Consider the following 23018-nt stretch of genomic DNA (forward strand, 5'->3'; position numbering starts at 1 on the left):
TGGGAATCAAGGGATAAGTGAAAATAGTGAGATTTATGACAATTGTGAAAATAGTGAGAAAAGTGAAAAGAGTGAATTGTGAGAGTAGTAAGAATTGTGAAAAGAGTGATAGCGAGAATCATAGGAGTACTGAGAATCATGAAAATAGTAACAATCATAAATGTTGTGAGAATTGTGAAAGTTGCGAAAAGAGTGAAAATACTAAGAGAGTGAAATAGTGAGAATAGTGAATGATAGAGAAAGACATAGAGAGACATACAGAGAGAGACACATACAGTGAGACACATACAGAGAGAGACACATACAGTGAGACACATACAGAGAGAGACACATACAGAGAGAGACACATACAGTGAGACACATACAGAGAGAGACACATACAGTGAGACACATACAGAGAGAGACACATACAGAGAGAGACACATACAGTGAGACACATACAGAGAGAGACACATACAGAGAGAGACACATACAGAGATAGAGACACATACAGAGAGAGACACATACAGAGAGAGACACATACAGAGATAGAGACACATACAGAGAGAGACACACACATACAGAGAGTCATATGTACAGAGAGAGGCATGTACAGAAAGACATACAGAGAGAGACATGTACAGAAAGACACATACAGAGAGAGACACATGTACAGAGAGACACATACAGAGAGAGACACATAAAGAGACAGACATGTACAGAGAGACATATACATATAGCCACATATAGAAAAACACATACATGTGGAGACATGTACATAGAGAGACACATACAGAGAGACATATTCAGATAGACACATATAGAAAGACACATACAAAGAGAGACACATACAGAGAGACACATACAGAGAGACACATACATGCAGGTAGAGAGAAATGAAAAGACCCCCTTATACACACAGAAAGAAAGAGACAGAGAAAAAGACAGACACAGAAAAAGGAGATGAAGACACACACACACACACACACACACACAGAGTGAGGGAATGGCTATAGCTGTTTAATAAAAGTGTCGTGACGAGACTTTACGAGGCGACGCGCGATAAAACCTCTGTCACCTTATGAAGCCTGAATGCGCCCCGTCAGCCCGCAGAGAAATTCCAGCTGCACAGGTGACGGCCCGTTCCCATTCGCTTACTGCTCACAGATGCACAGAAACTGTACAGCGGCGTCAGCAGTGATGAATCACGCAATTCCTCCTAAATGGCTAGCGTTTTCAGATCTATGCAAAGCCATTTGGCCCTTTTAATGTGAGTTATTATTCCTCAAAGCAAGCGATTGTTCAATGATAAAGTGATAATCAGCTCCTCTGACTATGATGCCTGGCTGAGGCCTGAGGGGGGCTAACGCTACTGATCACTTCTATTGGCCTGCAAATGATGGTCCTTCCAGCAAGAGCGATGCGCGGCAGCGGCACTGTGCGACTTTAGAAAGGTTTATAACGTCTGAAACAGCCCGCCATCCGGGCCTGGTCATGCGCCAGAGCGATGGGCCAATATTTCCCAGTGAAGTGGCATTTGCGCTGTATTTATCTGAGGGGCCCAAGCACCAAAACCACAGGCCCCTAATAAAGAAGATGCTATAATAGCTTTTGACTGGGTCCGCTCTCTCTGGACGGGGAATGAAGTGTCCGTCCCTGAGTTATCGGGCCCAAACGCCATTTGTACAGCCTGAAAAGTGGAGGCATTTTTCGCGCCTGTCAACGCCGGGCCATAGCTCATCGCCTTGAATGATATCTCCCAACGCACGGTTGCCCCAGCGCACGCATTTCAAACTCAGCGCTGAAAGGGGCTAATGGATAGCGCTGTCTGAGGAGGGACAATTTAGAGCATCCCTTGTCAAACCTTTAGGTCTGGCGCAACACAGTTGATACGGTACAGCACATGCAACATACTGCCATGCCAGGTGGCCTCATATGTTACTGATGCTGTGGTGCTTATGACCATCCAGACTTGAGGGAGCACTCAAGGAATTTTCCAGGCTAATCTCTAGCTAATGCACCTGTTAGCAAATCAGCTACCACAGACAAAAACGCTCTTAAAGGGTTAAAACATTGAATCTCCCAATAAAAAAAAAAATTAAATCAGGGTGGACTTCCCTGTGGTATCTAGGTAGACTCTGTCAAGCCAGCTCTTTAAAGGATGGACTGAAGGCCATACACAAATAAGGAATGACAGCGTAAACAAACCTTAATCTTATTTACAGTAGGTGGACGTCTGACATAAGGCAGGTTGGGTCCATTGGCATCGATTTCTGACCCTAACAATATTCGACCCTGTGAGCCTCAGCAGAAATGGACATTCATCAGACCAGACTAGACCCAGTCTTCAGCTGTCCAGTTCTGGTGAGTCTGTGCTGAGCCACTGCAGCCTCAGCTATCTGTTCTTGGCTGAAAGTAGCAGAACCCGATTTGGTCTTCTGCTGTTGTAGCACATCCGCTTCAAGGTTGGCGGTGTTGTGCATTCTGAGATGCTTTTCTGCTTACCACAATTGTACAGAGTGGTTTACTTGGTGTTTTTCTGCTCAGAGAATGCCTTGTTGAAACGCCATGAGCAAGGACTACCTCTTTTTTGCCTAGAAAAGACTGTCGGTCTCATACTGACGGTCTGAAGACTACATTTTGCCACACAGCTAACAAGGTAAGGTTGGGTATCCTTGCTTTGAAATATAGTAAAGGGAAGTGGTTCGAAGACATATATAGTGTCAATGTCTGTAGCAATAGCATGTCAACTTAGCATCGCTACCACGGTGTTAGCATCACTACTGCTCCAGTCTCCAGTCATGTTTATGAGGTCCTGGGCCCTTCATATCTAAAATCTAGGTCTACATGTGGTCTACAATTGAAGAGGCTGAGGGGAAGGCTTGAGTTCTTTACCAGGCAGGGTCACATGAAATAATAGAGGTTGTTTTATGCCACAGAACCTTTTTCGCAATAAAGAGCCGATATTTTAGTTCCAAAGTCCCCTCTGTTGAAATGGCATTGACGATTCTATGCAGCCAACTCTAGAGACTGTTTCGCTGAAAATCTCAGGAGCAGGTCTAAAACTACTCAAACCAGCCCGTCTTGCAATGCTGAAAATATCTACATTAATTTATGCATCTCACTGCTGCCACACAAAAGGCTGATTAGATTATTGTTGGAATGAGTAGATGTTCCTATTAAAGTGCTCTGTGAGTGTACATATTAATTCTTTAGATTTTATTGTTTCTGTTCTGAGATTTATTATTTACATTGGTAACACTGGTAAAAATGGTGAAAGGCCATTTTTACCAGACTTGAACGGAGGCTATCAGACTTCAACAGACTTAAACTGAGACATTCTGATATTAGCATTATGACATTAGTGTCCAGAACTGAAGGCCTAGCTCTGATAGTCATGATTTGTCAGTAATTAAAAGTGAGTTTCAATGGCTTCTCTGTTGTTGTCTAGTGGCTATGCATTGTCAGTATGATACAAATGTGGCTTTTAGAGATTTCATTGAAAAACGCTGGAGTGTGCTGTCTGTGTCTGAAAGATGACACAGTCCTAAGAGGTGCGACGAAGAGGAAGTCCCACAGTAATGTGAACTAATGAGAGCATTGATCTATGAGAGTATTGATTATTGATAATAGCCAATCAGCAGGGGGATGATCTCCAGTTCATCCATCTATCCTGTTTAGCATAATGACTCATTCACCAAGTAGTTGAGCAGTCTGGCAGTTTTCCATCTGTTACCTATAGGTCCAAAATTCAGTGCACTTCTGTGGCACTCTATCAATGACATTAAGCCATATTACTGATATAAAAAGGTGCCTTCAATTATTTCTATGTTTTAGTGTGAAACATCTAATCTCATTTTCTATTTTTCGCAATTTTGCAACACTTTGTCTCTTTTAAACCTGCTTTTGACGCTTCAGTATCAAGTACAACCATTCCCAGAAAAGGATATGATGTCTAAGATATTACTGAAATGGTATGTGGTATAATCTTCAAGGTTATTTTAAGTCCAGATGCCTTAACTTCAAGATTGTATTATAGATCCAGTCATTTTAGGTTTATACCACCAGTCCAGATTTCTTGACTTTAAGATCATATCAGAAGTCCAGATGCCTCAGCTTCAAAATTATACAGTTCCAGTCTTTTCAGGATAATACAAGTCCAGGCACCTTGACATGACGATTATACCACAAGTAATAATCAGCATATAGATGTTATAACAACCCATGTTCTATAACTAAGATTATACCATAGATCCAGATTCCTTAACTTCAAGATTATACCACAGGTCCAGATCCCTTATCTTTATGCTTATACTATTGGTCCAATCACTTCAGGGATATACAACAAGTCCAGACTTAAAGATCATATCACAAGTCTAGATGCCTCTCCTTCAAGAATATACAATTCCAGTCATTTCAGGATGTCCATACACCTTGACATGATGATTACACCACAAGTAATAATCAATATGTAGATTATATCACAATCCAGATCCCTTAACTTCCGAAACTATACCGAAATCCAGTAATTTCAGGGTTCTATCAGATGACTTGACTTCAGGATTATACTTCAAATGCAGTCATTTCAGGATTATACCACTAATCCAGACACCGAGACATGCTGATTATACCATAAGTAATAATCAGTATGAAGATTATATTACAATCCAAGTGCATTCAAATCAATATCATACCACAAATCTAGCTTCCTTAACTTCAGATTTATATCACAGGTCCAGTTTCCTTATCTTCATTATTATACTGTAGACCAAGTAATAAGGGTTATACAACAAGTCCAGAAGCCTCAACTTCAAGATGATTCCACAAATCCAGATTCCTAAGCTTATACTATTCACTTCATGGTTATACAACAACTCCAGACACCTTGCCATGACTATACAACAAGTAATAATCGATATGAAGATAATATCACAAGTCTATGTGCCTTAAAATTATACAAAGATTAGGTTATACAAATTCCGTCATCTCAAGATTATATTAGCAGTGCAGGCACCTGGCCTGCAAGATTACTTCAGAAGTTCAGTATTTTACAAATTACACCAAGTCTAAACACCTTCACTTCTAGATCATGTCAGTCCAGTTGCTAAAAAAAGTTTTATATAAATATATACTTTTCCTTTCTTAAAGAATTTTTCTAAACACTGGGAAGAAACCGTTTAAAAGCTAAAGAAGTTCCACATAATGCCAAATGTTCTACACCAATCTAAAAGTTACTTATAGAGCTGTGGTGAGAATCATAGGACCAGTAATTTGAAAGCCACAAGTTCACCAAAGGATGATAGGGCCTGTATTTCTCTGATGGTGAAGATGATCTTACCATGGGGACATTGTTGGGTCACTGGGCTCCGTGTGGTGCTTAAAGTGTGCTGCCCGTCCGCTTTCCAAACAGACGTCGTTAGCCGCGAAATGAGGCGAACGATTGGGCTCATAAGGGGAGGGAGCCATGACCCTTGACCTCCTTGTCCTTTTATCGATCCATGAGGCACGTGCAGCTGGGCCTCCGGTGGCCTGCTAGACAGGGGGGAGGAATTTGAAAGCGACACACTGCAGACCAAAAGTGTAGGAGGTCATTAATGACCCTTATTTACCTTTATGACAGAGACAAAGAGGCAGAACTGACCGCAGAGCATAAGGGTCACTCTGGACACTGTGGATATGGATACGATCATAAAGGAAGGCCTTATTACTGATATTCTGAGGAAGGTATAAAAGTGGGTAAAATCTAAGAAGATAACATTTGGTATTATAAAGGATCATTCTAATAACACTATAAAACAATAACAAAATTTTACAAGCTTATTTTGAGAACCTTTGGAAATTCATTTTTAATGGAAGACTAAAGCTAACATCACTGTCACAAAATGTCTACAACATCTTACTTGAATGGCAATTTGAGCATTTGTTGATATTTTGTTATGTCCACATATTCAAGACCTATTTGTTCATATAATGTTCAGCAGATCCCTCTGCAGAGGACTGCCCAGACTTCTAGCTACCTCTAGCTACTAAGCCTTTAGTCAGTAAACCAACAGCCACTTATCCATCTCTCATGAACAATATAACTATTACAATATAAGACAAAGAGAGAGAGAGAGAGAGAGAGAGAGAGACAAACACAGGAAATAGATTGGTAGAAAAACATAGTATTTGGATTCACTTGGATTGCTTCACTCTTTGTTGTTTCATGTTAGCGTTTAGTGGTCCACCAGAACTGGAATTATATATATATAGTGCCTTGCAAAAGTATTCAGCCACATTTCAGGCTTCAAACATAAAGATATGAAATTGTAATTTTCCCCTTTAATATATAATATATAATAATATAGAATGTTATATAATATATAATATTGCACGCCCCACTTTTCAGTTTTTTATTTCTAAAAAAAGGTTAAAATATCCAATAAATTTCATTCCACTTCACGATTGTGTCCCACTTGTTGTTGATTCTTTACAAAAAATTACAATTTCATATCTTTATGAAGCCTGAAATGTGGCAAAAGGTGGAAAAGTTCAAGGGGGCTGAATACTTTTGCACTGTATATACATACATTTATTTTCTACGTAAATGAAAGTTATATATTATTAATTTTTTTTGTTATTTTTGAAAATTGCATTATTCAGTTGTTGCGATTTAAAATCCATCCATCTCTCATGAAAGTTATAACTCTTAATATACGCTTATAAGTCTATATATATTAGTTCCACTGTAAATATCAAATAACTTATTGCAGTTGAGAAATGCTCTGTTGTAGAGAAACTTGAAACTTACAGAGTCAGAATTGTACACAGTGGTGGTAAATGGAACCAGACATCTGAAAAATGTAATACCTGTAGCATGAAATAGTTATCAATGCACTTCTTTATGCTTGAGAAGGTTTTTTATTAGAAATTTACATATTTTGTAATCTATTCATGGTAGAACAGTACAAGCAGTGCTTTAACAAAAGAAAACATTCAATTAAATTAACATTAAATTATAAATTAACATATTTTTTTCTGCTTTGCCACTAGTTTATTATCATCAGCATTACATATAACACTGAGAAGACGTGTGTAGGTTCACTGCTGGTTTGGGGTATTTAAAGAAATAGCCAAAAGGTTCCGCTTTGTTCGCCCTCCGGTTCCTATCACCACCATTTTAAAGAGATTTGAGATTGTTAGTATCTCTATAACAAACCGTTTTATATCAAACCACCCTGAATGACTTTGCTTACGTATTAGTGAGTAAATCATGTAGACATTTTGAAAGGAGGGTGGAATTCCCCTTTAACCTGTGGGTCTACTGCTAATTGGGAAGTAGTGGTAGGACATATTGTAATATATATTGTTATTATATATTAGGGATAACAAGGCATTGGACGTTGCTTATCACCACTTGCTTTATTGTACTGGGATTGTTAAGACTCTCTCCTCTCTTGCTCTATCATATTATTCTACTCTTGCCCTCTATTGTCTTTCTTTTCTCAAGATCCCATTGCCCTTCCACTTATCACACCAGATGCCTCCTGCCCCTGCACTCAAATTCCACTCTCTCTTTCTCTTTCTCTCTCGCTCTTTCTTTCTCTGTCTCATACACACACACACACATACACAGACTACCTCAATAGTGTCCAGGCCACCAAGGCGAGCCTGTGGGCCGGTAACGAATTGGCTTTAAGGCTTCCTGAAATGGAGTAAAGGCGCCGGCGGCCGCGCGGGGGAAATAAGCGGCAAATGTAAGTAAGCACAAAATAGTTTTCCATAAATAATCGGAATGACAACGTGGGCCCTGATGGCGTCAGGGGGCTGTAAAAGAATATGTAGCCAATTTTTGTGCTATTAAAGCGAAATGGAAAGCAAAATATATAAGAGGCAGAGGGAAAGGTTTCATCTGAACTCAGGGAACATTGCCTTTATGGCAGCCTGGGAGATGTAGTGGGCCATAGGGGAGCCCAGCCGCAGTCTCGGGGTCTTTATAGTGAAGGGGAGGGGGGTGAAAAAAGAGAAGCAGGGAGGAAAGAAATGGGCCACACACAAAATCAATTGGTCGATAATTGTCTCACTTCTCTGGTGCGTGCAGGTAGGTGGCCACTCATCTGTTTTCAGGAGTGCTGATTTGATTTGCACTTATGTTTTTACAAATAATCAATGCTTCATTTTGACTGGATAATAGAGCGGGGCTTCTGGAGAACACCATACCTTCAGAAAAGAAGGACAAAGAGAGAGAGAGAGCCATACACGAATGACAGGAAATAGATAAGTATAAGAATATATGGTTTTTGGATTCACTCTTGGGATTGCTTCACTCGTTGTTAAAGTGTTTGCTTTATTTCAGTGCTCAGTGGTCCACCAGAACCGGAAATATGAACCAACGTGGTTGTTTGACTTACAAACTGAAAATATGTTGATACTAAAAACATTTAAAAGTCAAATCTGCATAATTCTGTTGTTGCGATGTAAACAAGGTCATTCAGGGTGGTTTGGTGTGAAATGGTTCTTTGTAGAGAAATTAATTAACTTAATAAAAAATGATTACCTTCATATTATCTTTTTTATATTAACTTTTTATTAACTTTATACATTAAATACTCAGTAGAGCTCAGTAACCCTGAGATAAATAACTGATCAGCACAGTGATTTATCAGTCTACTCAGGCTTTAGTAGAGCTCAGTAACCCTGAGATAAATAACTGATCAGCACAGTGATTTATCAGTCTACTCAGGCTTTGGCAGAGCTCAGTAACACTGAGATAAATAACTGATCAGCACAGTGATTTATCAGTCTACTCAGGCTTTAGTAGAGCTCAGTAACACTGAGATAAATAACTGATCAGCACAGTGATTTATCAGTCTACTCAGGCTTTAGTAGAGCTCAGTAACACTGAGATAAATAACTGATCAGCACAGTGATTTATCAGTCTACTCAGGCTTTAGTAGAGCTCAGTAACACTGAGATAAATAACTGATCAGCACAGTGATTTATCAGTCTACTCAGGCTTTAGTAGAGCTCAGTAACACTGAGATAAATAACTGATCAGCACAGTGATTTATCAGTCTACTCAGGCTTTAGTAGAGCTCAGTAACACTGAGATAAATAACTGATCAGCACAGTGATTTATCAGTCTACTCAGGCTTTAGTAGAGTTCAGTAACACTGAGATAAATAACTGATCAGCACAGTGATTTATCAGTCTAATCAGCCTTTAGTAGAGCTCAGTAACACTGAGATAAATAACTGATCAGCACAGTGATTTATCAGTCTACTCAGGCTTTAGTAGAGCTCAGTAACCCTGAGATAAATAACTGATCAGCACAGTGATTTATCAGTCTACTCAGGCTTTAGTAGAGCTCAGTAACACTGAGATAAATAACTGATCAGCACAGTGATTTATCAGTCTACTCAGGCTTTAGTAGAGCTCAGTAACACTGTGATAAATAACTTATCAGCACAGTGATTTATCAGTCTACTCAGGCTTTAGTAGAGCTCAGTAACACTGAGATACTATATAACTGATCAGCACAGTGATTTATCAGTCTACTCAGGCTTTAGTAGAGCTCAGTAACACTGAGATAAATAACTGATCAGCACAGTGATTTAGCAGTCTACTCAGGCTTTAGTAGAGCTCAGTAACACTGAGATAAATAACTGATCAGCACAGTGATTTATCAGTCTACTCAGGCTTTATTAGAACTCAGTAACACTGAGATAAATAACTGATCAGCACAGTGATTTATCAGTCTACTCAGGCTTTAGTAGAGCTCAGTTACACTGTGATAAATAACTGATCAGCACAGTGATTTATCAGTCTACTCAGGCTTTAGTAGAGCTCAGTAACACTGAGATAAATAACTGATCAGCACAGTGATTTATCAGTCTACTCAGGCTTTAGTAGAGCTCAGTAACACTGAGATAAATAACTGATCAGCACAGTGATTTATCAGTCTACTCAGGCTTTAGTAGAGCTCAGTAACACTGAGATAAATAACTGATCAGCACAGTGATTTATCAGTCTACTCAGGCTTTAGTAGAGCTCTGTACACTGAGATAAATAACTGATCAGCACAGTGATTTATCAGTCTACTCAGGCTTTAGTAGAGCTCAGTAACACTGAGGTAAATAACTGATCAGCACAGTGATTTATCAGTCTACTCAGGCTTTAGTAGAGCTCAGTAACACTGAGATAAATAACTGATCAGCACAGTGATTTATCAGTCTACTCAGGCTTTAGTAGAGCTCAGTAACACTGAGGTAAATAACTGATCAGCACAGTGATTTATCAGTCTACTCAGGCTTTAGTAGAGCTCAGTAACGTTAGATAAATAACTGATCAGACTAGTGATTTATCAGTGCAGTCATGCTTTAAATTTAATACCCTTTTAAAATACAACATGGGCTGAATACAGAAACACAGTTCATGTATTCTAAATATTTGTTCCCAATACTTGTATTCCGTTACATACCAACTCTGGACATACATTTTACTCGAAATTTATCGAACTGTGAAGTTCGCACTTTTCTAAAAGTCACTTTAAAGTTCTGCAGCTTAGCATGTAACATATGGCTTGTCATCGGCTCCATAAAAGCGCTAATTGCATTCTCCAGTGGCGATTGTGGGCAAGAGAGAGAAAAATAACGGCATGTGAATTTGTTTGCGATTGATTTGTGGCCCGCGTGAGGCCAGACGGATATTTATGGGAGGAAAAATGGCCCACTGCCCTCAGGACCCTCTTACAAATCAGATGTGAAGCTCAATGTGGCCACCCTGTTGGGAAGCGGAGGGGGAATAAAAAAATGCTTTATGGCTTGGAGAGGGTATGATGATCCTGAAATGAGGCCTTAATGTTTTATTCTATCTTGTATTGATCCTCACTCTCTTCGAAAACTGTTGGCCTCGCGTTGTTTTCCTGCATTATTACAATGTCGTCAGGCCTACATATGGTGCAGCATGGATGCTGGACTTTACTTGAGTGCCCCAGGATCTCAAGCTTTTATTGCAACCAGGCACTTTTACTAATTAGGGTCATTTCCGTGTTAACCCCTCGACCTTTAGACTTGTTATTCAGTTCATTGGAAATTCAGTGTTTTTTGATATGTCACAAATATCAACCTGTTTATCTGTTTGGGCCAAAATACAAGTTTGCCTGGCCATTCACGTTGAAGTTATAAGCAACTGGGCTGACAGTCAGATCACAGGTCATTCACATATGTCAGGTTTAAAGTCACAGTAGCAAAAACACCTGATTCAGATAATTCAAAATGGAAAAAATAGGTTGGAAATGTTTATGGAAAAGCTTATGACTGTTTCTGGTATACAACCCCACATAAACTACACAAACTAGACAACTATGGACCATTATTAAAATCATTCAAATTAAATTTTTAATTTAAAAATAAAAGGTTGATCCTAAAACAATCTGTTTAGGCAAAGAACCATTTAGGAACCTTTATTTTAAGGTTCTAGAGGCTGCTACAGTTGTCTTTTTCCCATCTGGCATTTCCAGGTTAAATAAATAGCTTGATCAAGCATGCTAATGTGATTATCAGTGAATGGAAACCAGTAGCCACTGATTAGCATGATATTTGATGTTTGCAAAATGTTAGAAACATCAGCTTTTCTAAACCAAACTACTTAAAAACTTTGAAAATTCTAGCACTGCAAAATTCTAGCAAAACTTCTGACATGTTATAATGCCAGAGTGTAGCTGCTGCATCATTTAAGGTGGAATGTAAAATAAATATAAAAGAAACTGCCTAAAAACTGCCTTAAAACTACATTTTCTATCTTTAATTTTTATTAGCTATTGACGGGACCCTTTCAGCTTGAGTCACTGACTAGTACATACTACTAGATTACATGTTTGATAGGCTCTGACTGGCCTCAAGCGCAATCTGGAGGCCAAATACACTACTTGATTTTGTCGACTCTGACTGAGGAAACATTATGCAGACTACAGCCGACCAGACTGTGAATCAGGGCTAAAAGTCATCGGGGAGAATCGGGGTTAAAAATCACATAGTGTAACCATGGCTTAAGCAACAAGACACACCCATCAGTCCCATCAGTCACGTTCCTATATATATATATATATATATATATATATATATATATATATATATATATATATGTTTGCTCACTTGAAAAATGGATGGGTTAAAAGAAAAGGTGGCATGTTGCCAGCTTTCTAATAATACATCTAAATGTTAAGAAATGAAAGCTGAAATTCTGACCATATAATCGACTTTGAGTTTATACCAAAAACAACAAGAACTGGCCTTGCCCTTCCTGTACTTTCTGAGGAGACTGCATTTCCACCTATTCATTTGACCACAGTTTAGCCCCATCACCCAAACTCTGTGCTTTAGCCTGGGATGCTTTTTGAATGATGCACCAAGGCACACAACAAGAAAGCCAATCAGAACAGAGATCATTTACATACTTACATTCTTACTTATTGATATTGAGGATCATCGTGACAGTTCACTCGACGCTGACCCTATGAACTCTATGTTCACTCCTGAGCTCTCTCACTCTCTCACTCACGCTCTCTCCTCTAAGGTAACACCTCTTCGCCCCTCTCCGGGTGCAGTGGCAGTAGCTACTTAATTATGTAGGAATTAGGGCTCATTAGCCTATGCTCAGAGGATCCACTGATAGCATCTTGTGCACTGTATATGCCTGGGGTTCTCACTTTAACTGGATGGCATGATCTTAATCTGGGGTCAACTGCATCTCCCTCAATATGCTCTTAAAAATAAGGGACCAAAAAGGGTTCTTTGGAACGATGCTGTACTGAACTAGAGAAACGGAGGAATGGAATGGATCTAGCATAGCCTAGCCTGGCCTTGCTTTTAGCACTGTAGCAAGTAGTTTTTCTGGATAGTATTGCTGTCCCCAGGGGCACTACCCCAATTAAAGATATCACATTGACACAAAGTCACAAAGACTCAATGAATACATTTTAGAGCCCCTGTCAGTCACAGGCCCTTAGAATCTTCCCAATATGGTGCCGTATACTGGCTGTCCTCTTGGTGTTCTCTCTGCCCAGTGTACGTTTAGCTAGCTAGAGAGATTGTGGCCCCTGAGTTCCCTGCTCTGTGCCACATTCTCTTCCCATGCTATAGTCCCTGTTTGGTATGCTCCAACTGGTCTTAAGCATGATTGGGAGGCCAATAATCAGAGTCTGCACCCCTCACACACTACTCGATTCTCGACTCTGCCAGACTGAGAATTGGGGTAAAAATTATATAGTGTAACCCCCTAAGCAACAAGACACGCCCATCATACCTGTCTTTAGTGGCTGTCTAGAAAGGCTGTCCTTAGTGGGTAAATATTGGGGGGGGTTTAATATAATGAGTTGGGACTGTTACATAACAGTTTTGGAGTTTAGGAATTGGCCCGTTTTGGCTCCCTTGAAACGACTGTGCTGACCAGATGTGCTAATGTGGCTAATGTGGGTAATGTGTGCCAGTCGCTCCAATCAGTCTAATGCCATTTGTAGCCACTTTTTGGAGGTGGTTTGTTTGCTAATTCTGTTAACTGAATTTTTTCCTTCAGACTTTCTCCCTTTTAAATCTTTAAATCTCTTTATAAGTCCTAACGACAGTGACTATGAATAAATGATTTAATCCAGTGTGGAGATGCGGCAGCGGTTCCTAAAATTAGCGTCTGCATATCGTCAGCCTTTTTATTACTGTAAAATGTCTGGCTTTAATAATTAAATCAATGAAGGTAGTCTTTCCCCCGGCTTAATAGGTCACATGTGGTCCAATGTGTGTTCGAATGACTGTCCATCATTGCAGCTCATAATCAGTTCATTAAGGGGAAAATCATCCGAGCACCCTGCACGCTCATCTGAATAACAAATACTCCTCACTTCTCTGCCCTCTTTGTTCCCGCACTCCCTTCTTCCGAGAGCTTTATCCATCTCGCGCTTTCTCTCTTTCTGTATTTAAAATGCTTGGACCGACGGAAGTGGGAGAAGGGAAGGGTGGGGGTGGAGGGGGAGGGGGAGGGGGAAAGGGGCACGTGTCAAAGTGGCAGGGAAAGGAAGGAGGGGGTGGTGGTGGTAGGGTGCGAAAGTAGCCGATTTTCTTAATTCATCCCCCGGGAGTGGATAAGTCTATCAATCTGTTAGATTGGAAAGCCATTAGCTGCCCTGGTTTATGTGTTTCGAGCTGTTAAGACAGAGCTGATTGATTGTTGTGCCTTTGATGGGATATGCTGATCTAATCTGACTGTGCTCCAGTTTGCAATAAATTACACAATTCATTTCCCTCCATTTAGGGGAAGGAAAATGACACCTCCAGGCACGCCTGGCCTCTCCGGGCCAAACAGCACACAGAAGCTATTTTATGGCGGCCATTTAGCCGACAAGCTTGCAGCCATCCAGGCCCGCCCCCCCTTTCCCCTTATCCCCTTCCGCGGTTCCCTCGCTTTACCTCGCTCTCTCTCTCTCTCGCCGCGCTTTTCCTCTCTGAAAAAATCGAAGCATAATCAAGGTGTATGTTTAGAAAATTTATCGTTATAATTTCCACCCGTAATCCCCTCCATTTTCCGCCGGCACCACGCGACATAGATCATCATCTAAGGAAGAGTGGAATGGATAGCAGTTTAAAATTTATCGGTCTTTGATTCTCAATTATACGTGTTTATGACTTCATCTGTCTTCGGCCTGCCTCAACCTTTTCCATTATGGCGGAATATTATTTGTACGGAATCCATTAAATTCACAAGACAGGGGGACTCTAATGGCGGGAGCCGCTGCGCTTTGCGGAGGGGGGGAAAGTTTTTTTCGAAAAAGGTTGGCTTTAGCTAAAGCGCGCCTGTTATGACAACAGAAATTGCTTTATTGATGGGCTTCTCTCGAGCCTGGCCATTCGCGCCATTTGTAACAGGCCCATATCTCTATCTCGGGCCGCGCTGACGCTGATGAGAAGCCTTCTGCAGGCCGGACCCCCGAAAAAGCACCACATGCTCATGACACGCGGCCCCTGGATTCGGTCCATTCGTAGCAGGCCATTTGGGAGAAAAGCGCTCTGCCTGGGGTGTCTGTGTGTCTGGGTCTATGTGTGTGTGTGTGTGTGTGTACCCGTTAGGACAGGTGCTATAAAGGATGAATGGGGTCTTTAAGATCTTGGTTGCCACAAATGGGAAAATTACTGAACGATAATCAAAACAGATGATGGTTCGATGACCTTTGTGCATGTGCTTAAAAAATGGACGGATATCTCATGCTGCTTTTTTAGCTCATCTACCAAAGTTGGTTGAACTAGCATCTTAGCATGGAAGACCTTTAGGTGCTTTTCCACAGCTTTTTAAAAAGATGTAAAGCCTGGTTTGATGGGAAATGCTTTGTTCTACAGAACCTTACCAAGATAAAATTGCAAACTGCAAACCAAGCAGAATTCAAAATGCTATTCAAACACCATCCAATCAGCATGCTTTTCCTCAGGGAATTGGGCGTCTTGTTGAAATTGATGGATGGTGTCAAGATACCGGGAGATACCACAAGACGACTTAAGACAGCTTTAGTCAGCTCAAAAGCTCAGGCTCGGGAGAAACTTCAGCCTCAGCTGCTGCCAACACCTCTTGCGGTATGCGTGGTACTTGGGCCGGCTGAGCACCAAAGTGGGAGGCGCTCTCTGTAGCGAGGGAGGGTCTGCGTATGTGTACTGGCTAGTTCAAGGGTGTCCAATCTTATCAGCAAAGGGCCGGTGAGGCTGCAGGTTTTCATTCCAGCCAAGCTGAAGCACATGTGATGAGGTTATCTGAAGGCTGGCTAACTGATTAAACAGGTGGAATCAGCTGGTTGCCACCCTGGCCCATTGCGGATTAGATTGGACACCCCTGGTGTGGTTGGAACTAGCATGTTAGCTGCATGTTTATTTCAAGGCTACCTGTTTCCAAGACTAGTTTAAATGCTGGTAACTACAGACCTGGAAGACCAACAAGGGCCAAGAACTGCTTTTATGGTTTTCAGAAACTGATCACACCAGCCTTTCCTCCATGTTGTGGGGGAACTACCACCCACTGCTCTCCTATTGGCTACGCTGAGACTCAAAAGTTGAAAACATCTGAACTGTATATCTCCCCGCGCATCTGCCACAACAGACTCTGTTTACCGCAGTGTTTATAGCTGTTCTGCGTTCAATGTGACTATGAGCAAATCTCTCTTTTGTAAATTTGTAGAACTTTGTTGCTTTAGCTTGACCAGACATGGGGTGGACATATGGTCGCTGCTGAATGACAGCCCTCTGTATGACATTGAAGTGTGTTCTGCACTCTGGGTCTCTCAGTGGGCATATAAAAGGGAGCTCACTGATACTTGGCTAATCACGCTGTAACTCAGAGCCCCTGGCTGTTCGTCAGCCAATCAATATCTTCAACAGGCCAATTAAGGCAGGCCAGGTCAGGGCCAGGCCACGACGAGTCCTTTACAAGTTAAATGCCATGCTTAAATCCAGCTTGAGTGTTACAGTGGGCCGATGTGACTGACCTTCAGGCCTTTAATGGCTCGTTTCAACTGGACGGGACATTAAACCACACCAAGAGAAAAGAATGCGTGACAGTAGTTTTGGTGGAGAGCATTTAAACCCATTTGAGTGTTTGAGGTTGAATGTTATGCGAGTGGTTAGTGCTGTGATAGATCACGATCCTCTATTGAGGCCTGGGGATTTGAAACAGAAATGTGAAACAGAAAAAGAACAAACAATAGCTGTGATATTCAAATGATCTGGCCAGACCTTATTGAAATTGTTGCCTCTGGTCATTTATAATCAAGCTTGCCTTGTTAATGGCTTTATTACTGCCAAACTTCAGCTTCTCAATAGAGACTATCAGTGCCAAAGTGTCACTATTTGAGCCAGGCATGAACGTCTGAATGTTAGTGCTAAGCTAATGGCAATGTACTTCACCATTTTTAGTCCCTTCTAGATTGTCCATCAACATTTGAAGCTTGTAAAGGCAATCTATGTTTTATATGAAGGTTGTAATAAACATTATCTCATTTTTATACCTGTGTTTTTGCAGCAACTCCAACAGTAAACAATGACAACAGTTCTGGCACAAAGCTGTTGACACGTTTTTTCATTTTCCCCCTCATGTTTTTCACCCATTTTCTCCCCTATTTGGATCTCCAATTACCCAACCCATACATATTCTACCCTATCACATGCAATGCTCTCGATACTAAGAGGGTGAAGACCAGCACACACCTCCTCTTAAAACATGCACAGCTTTTTTTCCGATATGCCACCGATGCAACGCCACCAGTGCTCGAAGCAAAGTGTTATGTACCTGGCTCTGATGCAGCCAGCCAGCACTGCACTGGAGTGATGTGGGGAGAAAGTGCGATCTATCTACCCTGGAGAGGCCAATCGTGCGCTCTCTCTCTCTCTAGGCCCCGGCTGCTGATAGCTAGCAGCATGATCGGGATTCGAACTAGCGATTCTCTGGTCATAGTGACATCCGGACAGTGATGTATTCAAGACATATAGAAGACCTAGAGACTTTGGAAGGCCTAACCAATGGGAGAGCTCGCTTGTATATCTGCCTAGATACCAAAAAGAAATAAACGTATCCAATTGGAATATTTTCCATTTGCAATGTCAAGAATGTAAACCTTTTGTTAGCAATGAAATATTTTTATTAAGCACCATAATTCTCCCAGAGCTCAAATACAAGCATGATTCTAGTCAATGAAAAATGAACTAAAAATGCATACATGTTTAATTTAATTTCCAGACCCCATTTAGTCTTCTCCGAAGGTCTAGAATGCCTGAGGGTTCTGCACTGGAAACTACATGTTTTTTAGATGTTCTACTGCAAAAGACAAAGAAATCACACGGTAGCTGAAAAACCCAGCCTCTTGTTCAAATCTATTTTGCCCTAAATGTTTTGAAAACTTGACAAGCCTATTTTCCTTCTGTTACAAAGGCAGAAATGGGAAATTTAGGTTGACATACACATTGCAAGGCTATATTGGAGTTGGGATGTGATTAAAGAACAATTACTGGATGTAATTTACTGTAAAAGCTTTGGAATGGTAAATTACTTTATTCATGGTTGTATCTCCCATAAAGCCAAAGTTTGATGGGCTAGCACACAAATAAAACTTTATTCAAAAATTTCTTTATATTTCAGTACTTATATATATATAGTACTTCTTATATATATATATATATATATATATATATATATATATATATATATATATATATATATATATATTTATATATATATATATATATATATATATATATATATATATATATATATATATACATATAATCACTTTTGTTTCACTATAAATCATCACTTTCCATTAGGCAAACGTAGTTAAGCTTAGTTAAACTTTTGAAGCAGACAAGCTGACTGCACGCTGTGTATCTACTCATACCCTTCCTCTAAGCCATCAAAGAAGGTGTAATCATTTTTGACCATCATTTTTATTCAGTAGAATGCTGCTTGTATTTAAGAAGTGAGAAGATGCAGAGTGGTGCCATGCTGTTTGGTGAGGTTGTGTTATACATGCTCATAGATGAACCTCAAAGTATGAACCCTGCACTGGAGAAATGGATCCTACCCTGTTGAAAAGACCCTGAATAAGAAGAGCTATATTTGTATGGTAACCTTATGGCACCCTGCTTTTAAGCATCATAATCACATTATGGCACCAGGAGGTTCTATGTGGGATGTAGGTGAGAAATTCCTCAATGCTGTCCACATGACCCCCATTTGGAGCTGCAATTCTACTCAGGGCCATTAAGAATTCTGGCGTCCAGCAAGCGTATTAAATGATTATATATCTTATTTCCAAATGGCAATTCGATCCAGGTTTCAGTAGCAAAGCGGGCACCGTTTGGAAACCCCATAGAACCTCCATTTAGCATTACTGTAGGCTACATCTAATACGTCCTAAGAGCAGCGCGGTTAAAAACAGCCCTCTGCCATTTTTCACCCGCTGCTGCTTTCCTGTATTACTGGATATTTGTGTCTTTTATCACAATTTCGAGCAGACGAAAGAAACTCACAAGATATCAAAACAAAAATCTATATATAATACGAGAGCAATTACTGCTCGGAGTAAGCGGCGTCCCCTCTCCTCATCTGGCGGGGTCCTTACACGGTGATGGATGTAAACCTATAAAGCATCTAAACTGGACCTTTTAACAAACCATGAGAAATACTATCATTTCTTTAATAGAACCTGCTGACCGTGTCATTCCGCCGTGCCATTCGTCATTTTCCTGGCGAAATAATCAATAACTATAACGCTTTGAAATAAATAATATCAAGTCAGAGGACATTACATCTTCCCATGTAGGGGCCCAGAGAGAGAGAGAGAGAGAGAGAGAGAGAGACAGAGAGAGAGAGAGACAGAGAGAGACAGAGAGAGAGAGAGAGAGAGAGAGAGAGAGAGAATGTGAGAGGGGACTGTTACTGTAGGACTACAACACAATAGTGCCTTCAATTGCTTCAAGTGTTTCATTGCTTTTAGGTCATATATAAAGAATATATGCAGTCCATTCAAAATATAATGGCTTTAAAAAAAAATGGGCAGCCCTTGTCAAAATATCTGTTGCAGTAAGTAAAAGATGATCTCCAAAAGGTAGAAATTTGAAGATATATGCATATATTCTTCCTTGCACAAGATTACTAGTACTTGGGCCATACTGCTGTACTGCTCTTTAAAGGTCTGGGTGTTTAGGTCTGGTTTAGGGACTCTGAGGGCCAGAGCAAACCCTTTTGCTGGTCTATTATGGATTTTGAGGTGTGTCTAGGTTGAGGATCATTACTATCTTCTGTACTAGCTGTAGAAGCCATCCTCTCTTCACCTTTTTTTACAGATGGTGTGATGTTTGCTTCCAGAAATTGCTGGTGTTTAATGGAATCCACTTTTACCTCAGTCAGTGAAAGGTGCCTTGTGCTACTGGCTGCAACACATGCCTAAAGCATGGTGAATTCAACCACTGTTCATAACAGTTGGAGAGGTTTTCTTTCCATGAAATTCTACTCTATAGTATTATATTATTGCTGCAATCAGCGAAATGTATGTTTGGAGGAAAATGGAGGCTGTAGAATATATATGTATATATAGTGTTTCTTCTTCTTTAAAAACTGTGGTGGGTATGCAGATGAGGTTTTTTTTCTGATGACTGTTCCATAAGATCCTTGAGGGACTTTTGGAGGTTTTAAATTTATACTGTTGAGAAACCCCTTCAAGATTCAATTTTTTTAGAAGAAAAATGTTCCTTGAAGGTTCCTCAAAGCACCAGTTTCAAACTTAAGGACCTTGAGGATCTCATACTTTCAACTGTCTATGTGTTACTAATATTAATAATATGCTTTAAAATGTTGAAAAACCATTCGCCTTGAACTTATTGCATTTTGGACATTTTGCATGCCACTGTACAAACCTAATCACATTAACTATGCTGGTCAGTGTCCACTAAATATCCATACCTAATGTTTTTACCCACTGTGGCTTTTTCACAGAAGATTTTGAAAATTTGTATGTGGGTAATGTCATTAGTCTATGTCCGTGACCATGATCAAGATGATGTCTGCATTCAACCTCTACAAAAAAAAGTCAGTAAAACCTGTTCGAATACAGAACAATATTACTCCGCCTCTTCAGTCCACATGCTTCTGCATCTCTTAGCTTGTCAGCAAATGCACATGTAGAACGTGTCCACACGGGGGAGTTCAACTTGCCGTTTGTATTTACACTGGTGGTGTAGAAGTAAATTACACTCCCCAACTGTAAGGGGAGCCCAGGCTCAAAAAATACCAATACCATAATGCTGCTTTAAATACCAGCCACTTCAGGAATGAAAAACACCTCATTATTATGAAAAACACCTCATTATTATTATTACATACCTTTATTAAAATAGGAATATCTTCTACAGCAGGACACTGGTCCTGCATACATCTCACACTGCACACTCCCATCCATACTGTCCATATCCATCCCATAAACCAGTGGGCCATATAAGATATACTATATCTATAAACTTAGTTAACCCCTCTTCACCCTGTTCTTCAATGGTCAGGACCACCACAGAGCAGGTAATATTTAGATGGTGGGCTATTACCTGCACTGCAGTGACACTGAGTGACATGGTGGTGGTGTGTTAGTAGTGTGTGCTGCACTGGTATGAGTGGATCAGACACAGCAGTGCTGCTGGAGTGTTTAAACACCCTCAGCGTCGGTTCAGGACTGAGAATAGTCCACCTACCAGAAATATCCAGCCTATAGCATCCTGTGGGCAGCAGCGTCCTGTTTCCACTAATGAAGGACTAGAAGATGACCAACATCAACAAACTGTGCAGCAACAGATCAGAGAGCTTCTGCCTGTGACTTTACATGTACAAAGTAGACCAACTAGGTAGGAGTGTCTAACAGAGTGGACAGAGAGGACACCATGTTTAAAAACTCCAGCAGCACATCTGTGTCTGATCCACCAGCGCAACACACACTACTACCACACCACCATCACGTCAGTCCAAAAATTCCTGATGCTGCTTTTGTTGGAGTAACTGTCTCTGCTGTCCAGAGAAGGAGGCTTTCTACTAGGTTTTAGAGCATTGATGGCATTCAGTGACCAGAGCATTAGTGAGGTCAGAATGTTGGATGATCACCACCCCACCTCATTCCAGACTCCCCAACGTATCCCAAAAGTATTGGATGGAGCACCAACCATCATTCTAGAGAACACAGTTCCACAGCTCAATACTGAGGGCCCACACCTGGCATTAGGCACCATGGTGCCAATAGGTCCATGTAGATCTTATCCAGTGAGTCCAATTCTATTGGCAATGCTACAGGGACTAGACAAGCTATGTGTGTGTGTGTGTGAGAGAGTGCATTTACACTTGGACATTTGGACATATCATTTGCATATACATCTTAAATATGTTAAATATAGCATGTCACTAGAACTTGTGCCCCCAAAAACACAGTATGTTTGAGTAGTGACAGGAGCACTATCAGCCTGTGTAGTGTGGCTGCAGTAATTGCTCACAGCCTGTAGAGGACACTATCCGCGCGCTCAATCACTGACCCGTCATATCAAATACACGAGATGTTAATCATATCATTAACACAGTGATCAGCTCGAGCTCGTGTCAAAACAAACACACTCGCGCAGCTTAATCGAACAGAACTGCAAACACTACCCCCCCCCCCCCAAAAAAAAAAAAAAACAACAACAACCCCCCTATCTGATAAACACACACTTTATTACCACCAGTCTGTACCATAAAGCTACACCGCTCACGAGACGCGGCGTTTCGGGCTATAGGCTGTAATCATAAATAAACAAATAACCTGTACCTGATATGGCTAATTAATATGCATGAGTAGGTTAATAATTATAGGGTCTGCTTCGTGGAACCGAGTTGATTATTACTATTATTATTATTATTATTATTATTATTATCATTATTATTAAGAGTATTATTATTTTACACGCGCCATAATACGACTCTTCATGGTTATAAATATTTCGACATGACTCAGGTTATTAATAAACAGCACTACTTCTAAACAACCAAAATATATACACTTTTACATGAATAATTGGCCTACAAGTACTACTAATACTAATATATATGAATAATCATCTAATGTAATATAATAATATTGTATTTTTTGACACCAATATATTTGTACAACGCTCATGTAATAACAACGTTAATTCGTACCACAAAATAAGACTATTGCCATTTTCTGGCTCATTGTAGCCATCATTCTTGTCGTGGCATAATACAATACAATATCGAAAATGCTCACTCGCCATCAAGGTGTTTGTACTACAATACAGTAATATTAATAACCTTAATATAATATTAATAATGTATAGAAATGCTAATGTCTAGCCTATTATTATAATATAATACCATTAGTATTTTATGACATCAGAATATTTGCACTGTACTGCAAAACTGAATTTGTTCTTTATTATATTTCTACTAGAATTTACTAATATTGCTAATATTGCTAATATTACTAATATTACTGGTTCTATAGCACT

The sequence above is a fragment of the Salminus brasiliensis genome, chromosome 10 (assembly GCF_030463535.1).
Source record: "Salminus brasiliensis chromosome 10, fSalBra1.hap2, whole genome shotgun sequence".
NCBI lineage: Eukaryota > Metazoa > Chordata > Actinopteri > Characiformes > Bryconidae > Salminus > Salminus brasiliensis.